Source organism: Piliocolobus tephrosceles, chromosome 9 (assembly GCF_002776525.5).
Source record: "Piliocolobus tephrosceles isolate RC106 chromosome 9, ASM277652v3, whole genome shotgun sequence".
Taxonomy (NCBI): Eukaryota; Metazoa; Chordata; class Mammalia; order Primates; family Cercopithecidae; genus Piliocolobus; species Piliocolobus tephrosceles.
The window spans coordinates 121,177,079-121,190,918 of record NC_045442.1 but is presented as its reverse complement, the minus strand read 5'-3'; positions in this window follow the sequence as shown (position 1 = coordinate 121,190,918).

Here is a 13,840-nt window from a genome sequence, read left to right as displayed (position 1 = left end):
CTGGTGTTCAGGACCCTGGTGTTCATGACGCTGGTGTTCAGGACCCTGGTGTTCACGACTCTGGTGTTCATGACCTTGGTGTTCATATCTGATGTTACGCTGAGCATTTCTCACTGTTTCCTTTTGTAAACAAAAGGATCTTGTTGTGGTTTCTACATTTTTGTCAGAATTTCACAGATTAATGTGATTTTGTATGCCTTTTTAAAATCCCAAATACAAATGGGCTTTTTAATGTAACATACTTGGAATTCTTTAGGATGAGGTTTATCAAAATGAGTGCAGGTGTAAGGTATTTGAAATAGCTTTACTTAGATCAACCCATAGCCAGCTATTCTGTCTTTTTATGAGAAAAATACATTCTGTATTATAACCTCTCACTGTCAGTATTTGGAGGCCACATAATTTAAGAGGTATGTATATTTCTTATACTTGCAACGAAACCCATTGACATTATTTTGTGAATGCAAGTACACTAATGTAGGCACATATTAAGGACTATAATATTTGACTGTTTTCTGAAGTCAAAGGTAAAACATAGCATCTAAATTTAATACAAATATGCTATTACAAAGCTCATATACATCATCATTTTCATTTTAAAATGAGTTACTGCTGTGTGTAATGTAAAAATATATAAAACAATACTTTAGATATATATATGTATACACATATGCATATATATACACACGCATACACACACACACACATTAATGATTAGTCTGAAAAGTTGGTAGCTTTCTTTTTTCTAACGCAGGACTTCTAAGATTAGTTCTTCTTTGCCCAGACACTTTACATTTCTCTTCACTGATACTTGAAATTCTTTTGACAAGCATATATATTTTTTTTCATTTTACTGTTTCTGGGAAAACGGACCTTTAAAGGACTGTGTCACTGATTACATATATTTGCAATGTATTCCGAGTACATTCATGGTGTAAGTTGTAAATGGCAGATATCGAGTGAGGAACAGGATAGCATTCCAGGTATTCAGAAACTTACCTGTGCACCATGATGCATTTGTTGTCTCAGACATTTGTCTTCCTTCTGTGTTTGAGGTTGTAGGGGAAACAGAAGAGAATGCAGGGTATTCCACCCATTGCTCTAGTTACAAGAGACTGAATTATCCTTGTTTCAAAACGCCAATATCCAATATATTTAAGTATCATTTTTTCTAGTTGAGAGGTCAATTACAAAGCAATATATTCCCTCAGAAGAATTTAATTGAGAAATAGAATTGGATTAATCAAGGAGAAAAATTATCCAGGAGAAAAATCAAATGAGATTATCAAGACAAATTACTGAATAATAGATGCTAAACAAGGAGATGGTCATATGGGCATGGGTCAGAAATGTACATGTATCTCGTTTGAAGCTCTGTCAGCAAGAAATCAATAACTAAGTGGCAGATTAGGCTCTTTAGGGCAAGAATCTAAGGGCAGAACCAAGGATTTACCTAACAGAAAGAATTTGCTAAAATGACACATACATTTATTAATTAAAAAAGGAATCTAACGGAAAGTTTTTTCTCCCTTAAAAGTTATTTTAAAAGTCCACCTTTTTAGTATTGGCAACTACAGCTTTACCCATCCAGAGTGCTAGAATTTAGGTAATATAATATTCTTGTCTTAGTCCATTAGGGAAGTTATTAAAAAACACTATAGACTGAGTGGCTCATACACATTAGAGATTGATTTCTCAACGTTCTGGAGGCTGACAGTCTGAGATTAGGGTTCAGCACCATCGGGATCTAGTGATGGCCCTCTTTTGGGTTGTAGACTGCCAACCTTTCATTGTATCTTCACATGGTGGAAGGGGTGAGGGGTCTCTCATGATCCTCCCCCTACCTTTTCTTGTTTGTTTGTTTGAGATGGAGTCTCGCTCTGTCACCCAGGCTGGAGTGCAGTGGTGTGATCTTGGCTCACTGCAAGCTCTGCCTCCCGGGATGAACCCCTTTTATAAGGGTACTAATCCCATCACGAGGACCGCCCTTATTACCTAATCACCTCCCAAAGGCCTCACTTCCTAATATCATCACTTTGGAGGATTAGAATTATAATATATGAATTTTGTGGGACGTAAACATTCAGACTTCTTGGCATTTGTGAGTCTCTGTGATTGGATTCAGATTCTCCATTAGTCTTTATGGTGGTAGCTCTCCAGCGATGGTATCAGTTTCCATATCTCTCATTTATCCTCAAGCACTCTGTTAGGTCTGGTCTTACATCGCTCTTTTTGTTATAGGTACAAGCTTTAGAAAAGATTCTAATGATTTGTACAAGCAGAAATCCAGTTGTACTATAATCTAAATATCTTAACTTTGCCTAATACAGCCAAAATCCAACTTAGTTATAATGATGTCTCTTTTTCTTCTCTACATCCTAACAGAAATTTCTAACATTATATAGTTCTAATGCACAAGTTGATTGTAGTTAAATATTTCTATATCTTAGCACTGCTCTAATATTAAATGCTCTTTTAAGATACAGCCCTTAATTATCATTTAATTCTCTTCCAGACTTATGCTCAGTGCTTTGACAATAGCAGACTCACAATAAGTTCTCTAAATGAATAAACAACTCCATTATAGTTGCTCAGCACACCAGACATACCAGAACCTTCTATCTTATCATCAGAATGTTTATATACTGCCTTTGTGATGACTATGGAAAAGGCAAAAACAATGCCAAATTGGTTTAAGAAGCAAACACTTAATGAACCCTTCATGTATGTCCGGTACTGCACTTGGACTTAGGAAACCAAAATTAAATAGAAAATTGAAATTAGAATAAGGTATGATGAAGTAATTTTAAAAGATGACCATACTATTTCAGGCCAAAGTTACAACCCAAAAAGTTCCAAATACTCAATGTCTTTTTCCCCAGCGTTCTATAGATAACCCCGTCCAAAATGTATTAACAGATTTTTTTTCTCAGTACCATCACTGGGGAAGGAATTGAGTGTGTCTTATTACTTCCAGTGAGGAGGAGCTGTCCATGATGGAGAAGCTTTTGCTGTGCTTGTGCTGATAATAACGTATGGATATTGGAGCGGGAACAAAAACTGAAAAAGAAATGGGGGAGACAGTCTTTAGCTTCCAGAAATTGAGCAAGGTTGCCCTTCTTTATGTGTTTCAAAACTGATTACAAAAACTTTTTGTTTTCTATGTTATTATTTGATGTTTACTCCAGCCATTTTTTAATTGGATAAAAGCCATTTCCTCGCAGAGAAATGCTTAGTTAAGTAGCTTGAATAACATTCAAGTTCACGGTTGCTGACTCTGCTGCAATTTAAATAACTCTAGTGGTGTTACATTCCTTGTTTTCTAATGCTATTGTGATCTGCTGGAGATTCATATTTCATATCTGACTAAAAGTCAGATAGCCACGTGGTTTATTGAGATTGTTACAATATATGTTTTCACATTTAATATGATATGGAAGAATAAATATCACAAAAGATAAGGTTCCTAAGAACAAAATGAAATATTTGACTAGCTCTATAAGCTTACATCATTTGGAAAGATAGATATTTGGGGAATATTTACTGTTTGGAGAGGTCTTTTATGAGAAATTTAAAGGAAAACACTAAAACTTGAGAGGCATGCATGACGATGTAAGTCTAAAACTGAGTACGGACCTAAAAGAATGGTGTTAGGAAGGTTAGAAACCATACTAAGCACTGGGGAGAGGCCAGAGAAAGGATGACTTAAAGGAATAAGATCCCCAAATATTTAAATATCACCTCTGCCAAATCCCAAACTGGAGCTAAAACTCCATATCAGCGACGAGCCCTTCATTTCCTTTACCTACAGCTTACTTAATCGTCAATTTTTTCAAGGTTTAAAACGGGTTTTTTTCCCTCTTTTAAAAAATCATGCTGTACTGTCACCTAGCAGACATCTATCAGCAATGCAGCATCTGGTGCATTATAGTAATGAGAAATTCTCTCACAACTGACCCCGCCAGACTCATGTCTTCTCAACTAGCCCCCTTATTGCTTCCAAATGCATTTCTCTAAAACTCAAATTCAGTATATGCTTTGCTCTGTTTAAAAATACTGATAGCTTTTTCTCTTCCTTTTTGTCTTCTCCTTCACCTTCCCATTTGCCCACTGTTCTGTATTAGTCTGTTTTCACATTCCTGATAAAAATATACCCAAGACTGGGTAATTTATAAAGAAAGAGAGGTTTAACGGAATCACAGTTCCATGTGCCTGGGGAGGCCTCACAATCATGGTGGAAGGCGAAAGGCACGTCTTTCATGGCAACAAGAGTGAATGAGAACGAAGGGAAAGGGAAACGCCTTATCAAACCATCATATTTCATGAGACATATTCACTACCATGAGAACAGTATGGGGAAAACTACCCCCATGATTCAGTTATCTCCCAACAGGTCCTTCCCATGACGTGGGGATTATGGGAGCTATAATTCAGGGTGAGATTTATGTGGGTTCACAGCCAAACCATGTCACTTCCCTTTTTGAAAATTAACTCCAAACCCGTTGGGTGGAACCAGGCAAGCTGCGGAGAGCGCAATGAAGAGAGAATGTGAGAGGGCCCCAGGGCCCCACAGGGGTGTTGGAGGCTTGCAGGTGAGGACGGTGCTGACTCTGTAGGGCAGCTGGCTGCGGATGACAGAGCACAAGCGGGATCAGGCAGGTGACCATACAAGGGGTGAAAAGGGTGGGGGCCAGGGTAATGTGTGGGAGCCCAAGCTAAGTGAGAAGGCTATCTGTGTAGGGTTGGTGTGTGAGGCAGTCCTACACAAGGGTTGGAACAAGGTGAGAAAGGCTACCCTGTGGAAGGCTGTGCACAGCAGCATTGAAACCCAAGTGGGACATGGAGGCTTCTTTCCCCAGGGATTTCTGAGCCTAGGCAGGGTGAAGAGGGCTTTCAAGTTCAGGAGGAATGAAGGTGGACCATGCAGGGTGTAGGAGCCAGAGGAGGGTGCTGGTGGGATTGGTGGAGGCAAGCTTGATGGTGGCAAAAAATTGATACCTATAGATGGATTGAGTGTGTAAGTAAGGGAATGGGAATCATGTTTATTAGTGTCAGAGGAGAGAACTGTGAATAGACATAGGGTAGAAAAAGAAGCCCTGTGTTACTGAATTGGAGTTGGAGAGGGTGGTATGAACTCAATATATATGGGTAGATAAGAACAGATGGAAATGTGTGTGAGTATGTGTGTGTGTGTGCATATATGTATGTATGTGTGTATGTACACAGATATAGTCACACATATGCTCTCTAGCTCTGTCTATTGAAAAGGCCTGGGGGAAGAGATACCCCAGCAGCAATGCGAAGACCTAGTACTCAGGTCTTGGTTAATAAATAACATTGTCCTCTAAGAGGAACCAGATTGATTCCAGGGATGGGGCAGGGACATTGTGAGATGGTCTCAATATAACATATCTTGTTTCTAAGACCAAGAAGCTGTGTGCTCACAAAACGGTAGTAAGGCATAAAAGGGCACAGGGGCCTGCGTGAAGAGGTTCCCACTGGTCAACTATAGGACAGTTTGGGCATCTAAATTAATACTAATAATACATTATAACTCACTGAATAAGACTGCATAAAATAGGACTCCAGAAATGAGTTAAAATTCAATAAGGAATAGGAAATACACATCTACAAACATGCCTTCTTACAAAATAATTACTAACTGCATAGAAGTTGAAGAGTAACTTTACAGTAACAAAGCCTGGCAGATCCCACCTTACTAAAGGGATCAATATTAACATCAAGAGTTTGGGGACAAATCAAAACTTTGTGAACTGCTGGATAAGATGGAATGAGAAGAATCCACATATTAGGTGGATGCAAATGTAATTACAGTTTTGCCATCACTTTTTTTTTCTTTCTTTCTTTCTTTTTTTTTTTTTTTTTTTTTTTGAGACAGAGTCTCGCTCTGTCGCCTGGGCTGGAGTGCAGTGGTGTGATCTCAGCTCACTGCAACCTCCACTTCCGGGATTCAAGCAATTCTCCTGCCTCAGCCTCCTGAGTAGCTGGGACTACAGGTGCACCTAACCACATCCAGCTAATTTTTCTATTTTTAATAGGGACAGGGTTTCACCATGTTGGCCAGGATGATCTCGATCTCTTGACCTTGTGATCCGCCCACCTCGGCCTCCCAAAGTGCTGGGATTACAGGCGTGAGCCACTGTGCCTGCCCTGTGATCACTTTTAATGTCAAAAACCACAATTATTTTTGCACCAACCTAATATTAGTAACTTCAGTAAAATTCTTATCAAAGATGCATCACTGGACCATAATCATGAAGAGATGCCAGGAAGAACCAACTGAGGAGCATTCTGTATGGTAAGCAGCCTGTGCCCTTCGGAAGTGTTCAAGTCAAGGTAAAGAAGGAGAGTCTAGGGAACCAGACTAAAGGTGTTGGAAGGGAAACAGTAACTCAGTGCAGCAGGTGATACTAGACATGGTCCTTTTGCTCTGAAGGGCATTGGCAAAATTTAAATGGGGTTCGAGGATTGGTTGGTAGTAATGTATGAATGCTAATTTCCTGTTTTTTCTGGTGGCATGTGCAGGAGAATATCCTTGTTTGTAGGAAATGCAACTAAAGTATCCAGAAGTTTTCCCAAAAAGATGGTTTCAGTGAATCTAAATAAAGCATGTGTGTTAGACGCACATGCTGACCCAATTTATTTTTTTAAACTTACTTTAAACATGCACATCCTACTCTCAATCCCATATTGCATATCTTATACTGTCTCTTTGGCTTTGATCATGCAGTTTTACCTAACTTTCCTCAACTTTTTCACTTGGGAAACTTTTTGCTCGTTAAAAATCCAACTTGATAGTGACTACCATATGAAAACGGGACTCCACTGGTTATCTTGCATTGTTCTTTTCTTATACACTACATTCTCTTTCACAAAGTGGAAGTTAACCCTGAATTTGCATTGTAATAATTAGTGTATGTTTGTTTTCTCCTTTAGAATGTAAGTTTTCTTTTTTTATTATTGACATACTGTTAAATTTCCAGTGCGCACTACCTATAATATCAGATATATAGTATATACTAAAACATGTATGTTTACAAATGAATGTTCTGTGTCAACCTGAACTGTTTTGTTTGCCACTGCTATTAGCCCTTCAATCTGCAACAGTAACATTTTAATTAGGTGAGTGTGCAGATATGCTGCTGAACAAAATTGTAGGTATCAGTAAATGTTTAACATAGGTGATATTTTAAAACAATTTTTAATATCTTATGCTTGAAGATCATAAGGGAATCCACTGTCTCATCCCTTTACTTGCTGCCAACAGCTGCCATCTCCTAGCGTATCCCTCAGGTTTCTTTCACAATCACAAGTAAATCGAGAGATCTCAGCGTCCTTCTTGCCAGGCACCCTGGGATTGGCAAGCCCAGTGACTCTCAAACTTGCATATATATCAGAATCACCTGAAAACATATGATTTCTGGGCTTCAATCCTAGAACTTCTGATTTAGTAGATGTGGTGCAGGGGCCCCAGTTTTATATCTCTAACAAGTTCACGGTTGATCCAATGCCGCTGTCCTGGCACTCACCCTTTGAGGACCACCGATGTACATGTATTGTCTTGAGGTCAGCTAACTGTGACCGTGACTCATATTATTAATCCTCTCAGTCAGTGTGAAAAAGGGAAGATTTCACCAAAGTCAGTCCTTCTTTCCCAGGCAGTCATTTCCACTGGGGAAGCAGAGGTAATACACAACACACAAAGCCTCCACTTTGTTATCCCCAGATGGTTTTATCATACCTTGCTTTATTTAATCTCATCAATGACTTCCCAGCTCTTCCACCTCACTGGAGGCTGGTTACTTTCCCTGGCCTTTGAAGCCCAGCACTCTTCTCCAGAGCCCACTCTAGTGGAAACTGACCTTTCTTCCATGGACTCAGAATCTTAATATCCAGTGAGACTGTGGCATCCCAGGAATTACTCTCTAGTATTTCTATACAAATCTTGACTCCTTGAAGGCTCAAGGCCTCTCTACCTGTCCAGCTTCATCATCTATATACTGCCTCTCTGAAAACCTTGAATTGTCATATGTATCTTCACTGGTGTATAGCTATCACAGAGGCAGACTTCAACACCTAGACTTTTTGCTTTCTCCGCACTTGCATTAACAATTTCTACTCCCATCCAGTGATTCTAGAGAAGCTCTCCCCTACCTTATTTCAGATACTCTCTCCTAAATCAAAGCACTGCATCTCATCATCTCTGAAATCATGGAATCATGCATATCCTTCTCTGATAACAAGTTATCTTTCCATATCCTTCATTGCCACTTAGTATAAAACTCATTGATGCCTCTACCATCTTCCCCTAGAGAGGAATTAAAGGGCTTCTACCATCTTATAGACCTTCCCCCTTCCCCTTGTTCTTATCTTACTTTTTCTTCCCTCTGTGTATTAAATGCTAAATTCTCACACTTTTCTTGAGCTCATAACTTTTTCTTTTCCATCGTAAATTGACAGTATACCATATATTTATGGGATAGAAAGTGATATTACAATATATGTATACAATGTGAAATGATTAAATCAAGCTAACCAGCATTCTGCCATCTCATATACTTACCGTTTTAAAAGATACAATACACAATTATTAGCTATAGTCACCACACTGGACAGTGCAACTCAAAAAAGTTATTCGTCCTGTCTGACTAAAACTGTGCACCCTTTGACAGTATGTCTTCATGCCCTCGACTCCCCACACTCTGGTAACCTTCATTCTCCTCTCTGCTTCTATGGTTTTTATTGTTGTAGACTACATATAAAAGTGAGCGTATGTGGTATTTGTCTTTCTGTTCCTGGCATATTTCACTTAACATAATGTTCTCCAGGTTTATCCATGTTATCATAAGTGACAGAATTTCCTTTTTTTAAGCCTGAAGAGTATTATATTTTTCGTATACCAAATGCTCTTTATCTATTCATCTGTGTATGAACATTTAGGTTCGTTCCGTATCTTGGCTATTGTGAATAGTGCTGCAATGCTGTAATGAACGTGAGAATGAAGATATCTCTTTGATATACTAGTTTCAAATTCCTTGGATATATACCCACAGGTGGGACTGCAGCACCATACAGTAGTTTTATTTTTAGTTTCTTAAGGAACCTCCTTACAGTCAATTTTCCACAATAGCTATACTAATTTACATCCCCACCAAGACTGTACCAGGGTTCCCCTTTCTCCACATCCTCACTAATTTATCTTTCATCTCTCTTTTCATTTCTTTTCTTTTCTTTTTTTTTTTTTTTTTGAGATGGAGTTTTGCTCTTGTTGCCCAGGCCGGAGTCCAATGGTGTGATCTTGGCTCACCACAACCTCTGCCTCCTAGTTTCAAGCGATACTCCTGCCTCAGCCTCGCAAGTAGCTGGGATTACAAGCATGCCCCACCATGTCCAGCTAATCTTGTACTTTTAGTAGAGATGAGGTTTCTCCATGTTGGTCAGGCTGGTCTCAAGTTCCTGACCTCAGATAATCCACCTGCCTCGGCCTCGCAAAGTGCTGGGATTATAGGCATGAGTCACCCCGCCCAGCCTCTTTCATCTTTTTGACAATAGCCATTCTGACATGCATAGTGGTTTTCATTTGCATTTCCCTGATGATTACAGATCTAGAGCATAGATCTGTTGCTCTATGCTTCGACATTCATATGTCTTCTTTGGAGAAATGTCTATTCAGGTCCTTGGCCCATATATTAATTGGGTTATTTGAGTTTTTTATATATTTTAGACATTTGCTCCATCTCAGATATATGGTAGCAAATATTTTCCTCCAATCTGTGAGTTTTCATTTGACTCTGTTAATTGTTTCCTTTACTAGGCAGAAACATTTTAATTTTATGTAATCCAGTTTGTCTATTTTTCCTTTTTGTTGCCTGCAATTTTAGAGTAAACACCCTCCCCCACCAAAAATTGTCTTGCCAAATGTCATGTAGTTTTCTCGTGGGTTCTTCTAGTTGCTTTTGAGTTTTAGATCTTACATTTAAGTCTTTGATTTGTTTTGAGTTGAATTTTATATACTGCATGAGATAAGGGCTCAATTTTATTCTTCTGTAGGTAAGTACCAGTTTTCCTAGCACTCTTTATTGTCGACACTGGCTTTTTCCCGCTGTGTCTTCTTGCTACCTTTGTCAAAAATCAATTGGCCATACATTGGTGGACTTATTTCTGGACTCTCTATTGAGTTCCATTGGGCATTGTGTCTGTTTTTATGCCAGTAACATACTGTTTTAATAACTATATTTTTGAAATATAGGTAGTGGGATGCCTATAGCTTTGTGCTTTTTGCTAAAGATGCCCTTGGCTACTCGGGGGTTTTAGTGACTCTATATGAATTTTAGGATTGTTTTCGCTATTTCCATGAAAAATGACACAATGCAGTTTTGATAGAGATTGCATTGATTCTGTAGATTGCTTTGAATAGTATGGAAAATTATAACCGTATTAATTCTTCCAATCCATGAATATGACATATCCTTTCATTTATTCATGTTTTCTTTAATTTCTTGAACAAACATGTAATGTACCACATTAGCAAAAACGTGATATACAATAATAACAGCATGAAAGACAAAATTGCATCTCATTAGATGTAGAAGAAGCATTTGGCAAAATCTAACATCTTTTTATGAAAAAGAAAAACTGTCATCAAATCAGGTGTAGAAGGAATGTACTGCAATGCAATAAAGGCCATAAATAACAAGCTTCCAACTAATATTATATGTAATGCTGAAAAGCTGGAAACTTTTCCTCCAAGATGCTAAATAAGACAAGGATACCCACTCTTACCACTTCTATTCAACACAGTACTAAAAGCCCTTGTCAGAACAATTAGGCAAGAGAAAGCAACAAAAGAAGTCAAAATAGAAAAGCAAGAAGTGTGTTGGGCACAATGGCTCATGCCTGTAATCCCAGAGCTTTGGGAGGCCGAAGCAGATGGTTCACTTGAGCTCAGAAGTTCAAGACCAGTTTGGACAACATGGCAAAAACCCATCTCTACAAAAATACAAAAAAACCCACAAAAATTTGCTGGGCATGATGGCATGCACCTATATCCTCAGCTACTTGGAGGGCTGAGGTGGGAGGATTGCTTGAGCCTGGGATTGCATCACTACGCTGCAGCCTGGGTGAGCTGGGTGGCAAGAGAAACTGTCTCACAAAAAAAAAAGAAGAAAGAAGAAGGAAGAAGGAGGAGGAAGAAGGAGGAGGAAGAAGGAGGAAGAAGAAGGAGGAAGAAGGAAGAAGAAAGAAGAAGAAGAGAAATTGATCTTGGACTTCCCAGCCTTCAGAACTGTGAGATATAAATGTCAGGGGTTTAAATCTCCCAGTAGGTGATTTTTTTTTTCCAGCAACCAGAACTGATGAATACAGTCCTAATCTTACACTGTGGCCTCTATCTGGTCTCTACAGAAAGGTCCACAGTGCCCTGTGATGTCTTTCCACTCCGCATGGCTGCACCAGAACTGCAGTGGCACTCAGCATCATGTGGCCTCCAGTGTCTCCAGTCAGCTCCCAGGCCTGCTGCGGTTGATCATCCCTGGCCTCACAGAGTCTCACCATGTGCATGTCTTTGGTCACCAATGGGAAATCTACACTGAGGACACTGTCGCTCCTCTTCTGTGGAGCACCCTCTCTCAAGGGTCCTACCTCACACATTCTAACGTCGCTGACAGCCCACACTCTGTACCCACATAAATGCCTCCTCAGCTCAGGGAGGATGCCATGACCTTGATAGGCTCTGCCATCCTCTGCTGCAGTCAGGACAGCACCCCAGCCACAAAGCCAAGCCAAATGGGAGATGCACCTCACACAGTTTCCTTCCCCCCAGAATCACCATCCCACTCTACGGGAAAATTGTGACTTCGTATATCTTGTCCAGGCTGAGAGAAAGCCCAGTATCAGTTACTCCGTCAAATCTGGCTACAGAAATGGGACACTGGATTCTAACCTTGCTTTAGCTCCATTCCTGCTGGTGTCCATTTTTGTAAATTTCTCCTTTTTTAAAATTTTATTAGTTTAAGAGAAGAGAGATTCTGTACTGTTTTGTCTCTGCCATAGTCCACTAGATGACTCTAATTTATTGTTTTAATAAGAAACATTTATGGTATTTTATCAAGAGTATTATTTTCTATGCATTCATAGAAAATGGCATCAAAGGTGTATACAATTTCATTTCCAATTTATTTTGGTCAAAATCTATAGATATTGCTTGCCTTGATTTTTTAAAATTTAATTATGTATAAATGTTTGAGAAACCTGCCTCATTTTGTTTTCTTACATAGTACCTAGTTTTGATGCCTGGCTGTTTATAGGATTCTTTCTTTGCCACTTAACATTTGTTTTTAAAGAGTCTAAGCATATACGTCTGTATTAATTTTTTGGCAGATGATAAATCTTATTACCCTTCATATACCAATCTCCCTTTTACTTAGATAATACTGAATCCTTTAAATCTTTGACTATTGCTTTTTCTCAGATGTTTTTCTTTATATAGTTTAAACCCACGGCATATTTTTATATGCTGGTTCTTCAAGTTTTCTCCTTTATAACTATGAGTTCTCTGAGTGTTTTCCGTGCATTCTGATTCTGTGTTTAATGAGTGAGTCTTGTTTGTGACTATCTTCCACGTAGATCTTCATTCTACTATTGACCTTTTGATTTCATTAGGCATGCTTTCATCTCCTTCTTCATTTCAACCTGATGACTTTTCATGTCTATATTTTACCTATCGTTGGCTGCATAGTTCTAAGCAGTAGGGACCTTGCTTTATAAGAGAAGTGAAAATTTAAAGGCAATATAAATATAATAAATATAACAAAGTTAACAAAAATATACAGGTTATTATGCAGCAGACACAATACGGAGTAACTTGAAATAGAGAATGTCTCCCATTACAAGAAGTAGACCTGGCATTTAAACAGATGGAAGAAAAGTTCCAGCTGAAGTTGTTCAGCTGGAACAACTTTTGTTCCTTTTTGTTGCCTTGACAATTGGAGCTCCTAACACTTTAAGCATTGCAGTAGCCAAGCAATGATTATGATCAGGCAAATAGAAAAGGAAAATGTAAATAAAGTAGACAGTAATAAGTGACTGAACAGTAGTGTTGTCTAGAGCTCCTTCGGGATTTTTTTTTTTGTATGTGTCAACTTGGCTGAGCTACAGTCTCCAGTTATTTAATCAAACACTAATCTAGGTGTTGCTGCTGGTATAATTAAAACCCCTAATCAATTGACTTTAAGTGAGATTATCCAGGATACTCTAATTGTGCTTCAATCAGTTATATACCTTAAAAGCAAGGCTCAAGCTTTTCCAAGAAGAAAACATTCTGCGTGTGGACAGTAGCTCATACACATGGCCATGAGTTTCAGTCTGCACAGGTGTTCTCCTGATGGCATTCTCTGGATTTCAGATGCTCACAATTGTTCTGGAGGCAAATTTCTTGCTATAATATCTGTCTATGTGTGTCTCTGTCTCTTTTATATATGTGTGTGCATATTTGTGTGTGTATGTATATGCTATACTTTGTATACATTGTATATGTACATTTATTTTATATATATAAAATCAAGTTATGCACCTGTCAGAATATATATACATATATATGTGTATGTACTAATTTGTATCATATGTTTGTGTGTATGTATATACATATATATGTGTGTTTGGGTGTGTGTGTATATAAAATGCTGCTTCTCTGGCTGAACCTGTACTGATGTCTCTATCTTAAGAAAAGCTCTTGGGAGGAGGTGTTTGGTTAGGTTTTTGGCAGAAGGGATGGTTGTTCTGCAGATAGTTGAGATTATGAGGGAAAAATTAGGATTCATAA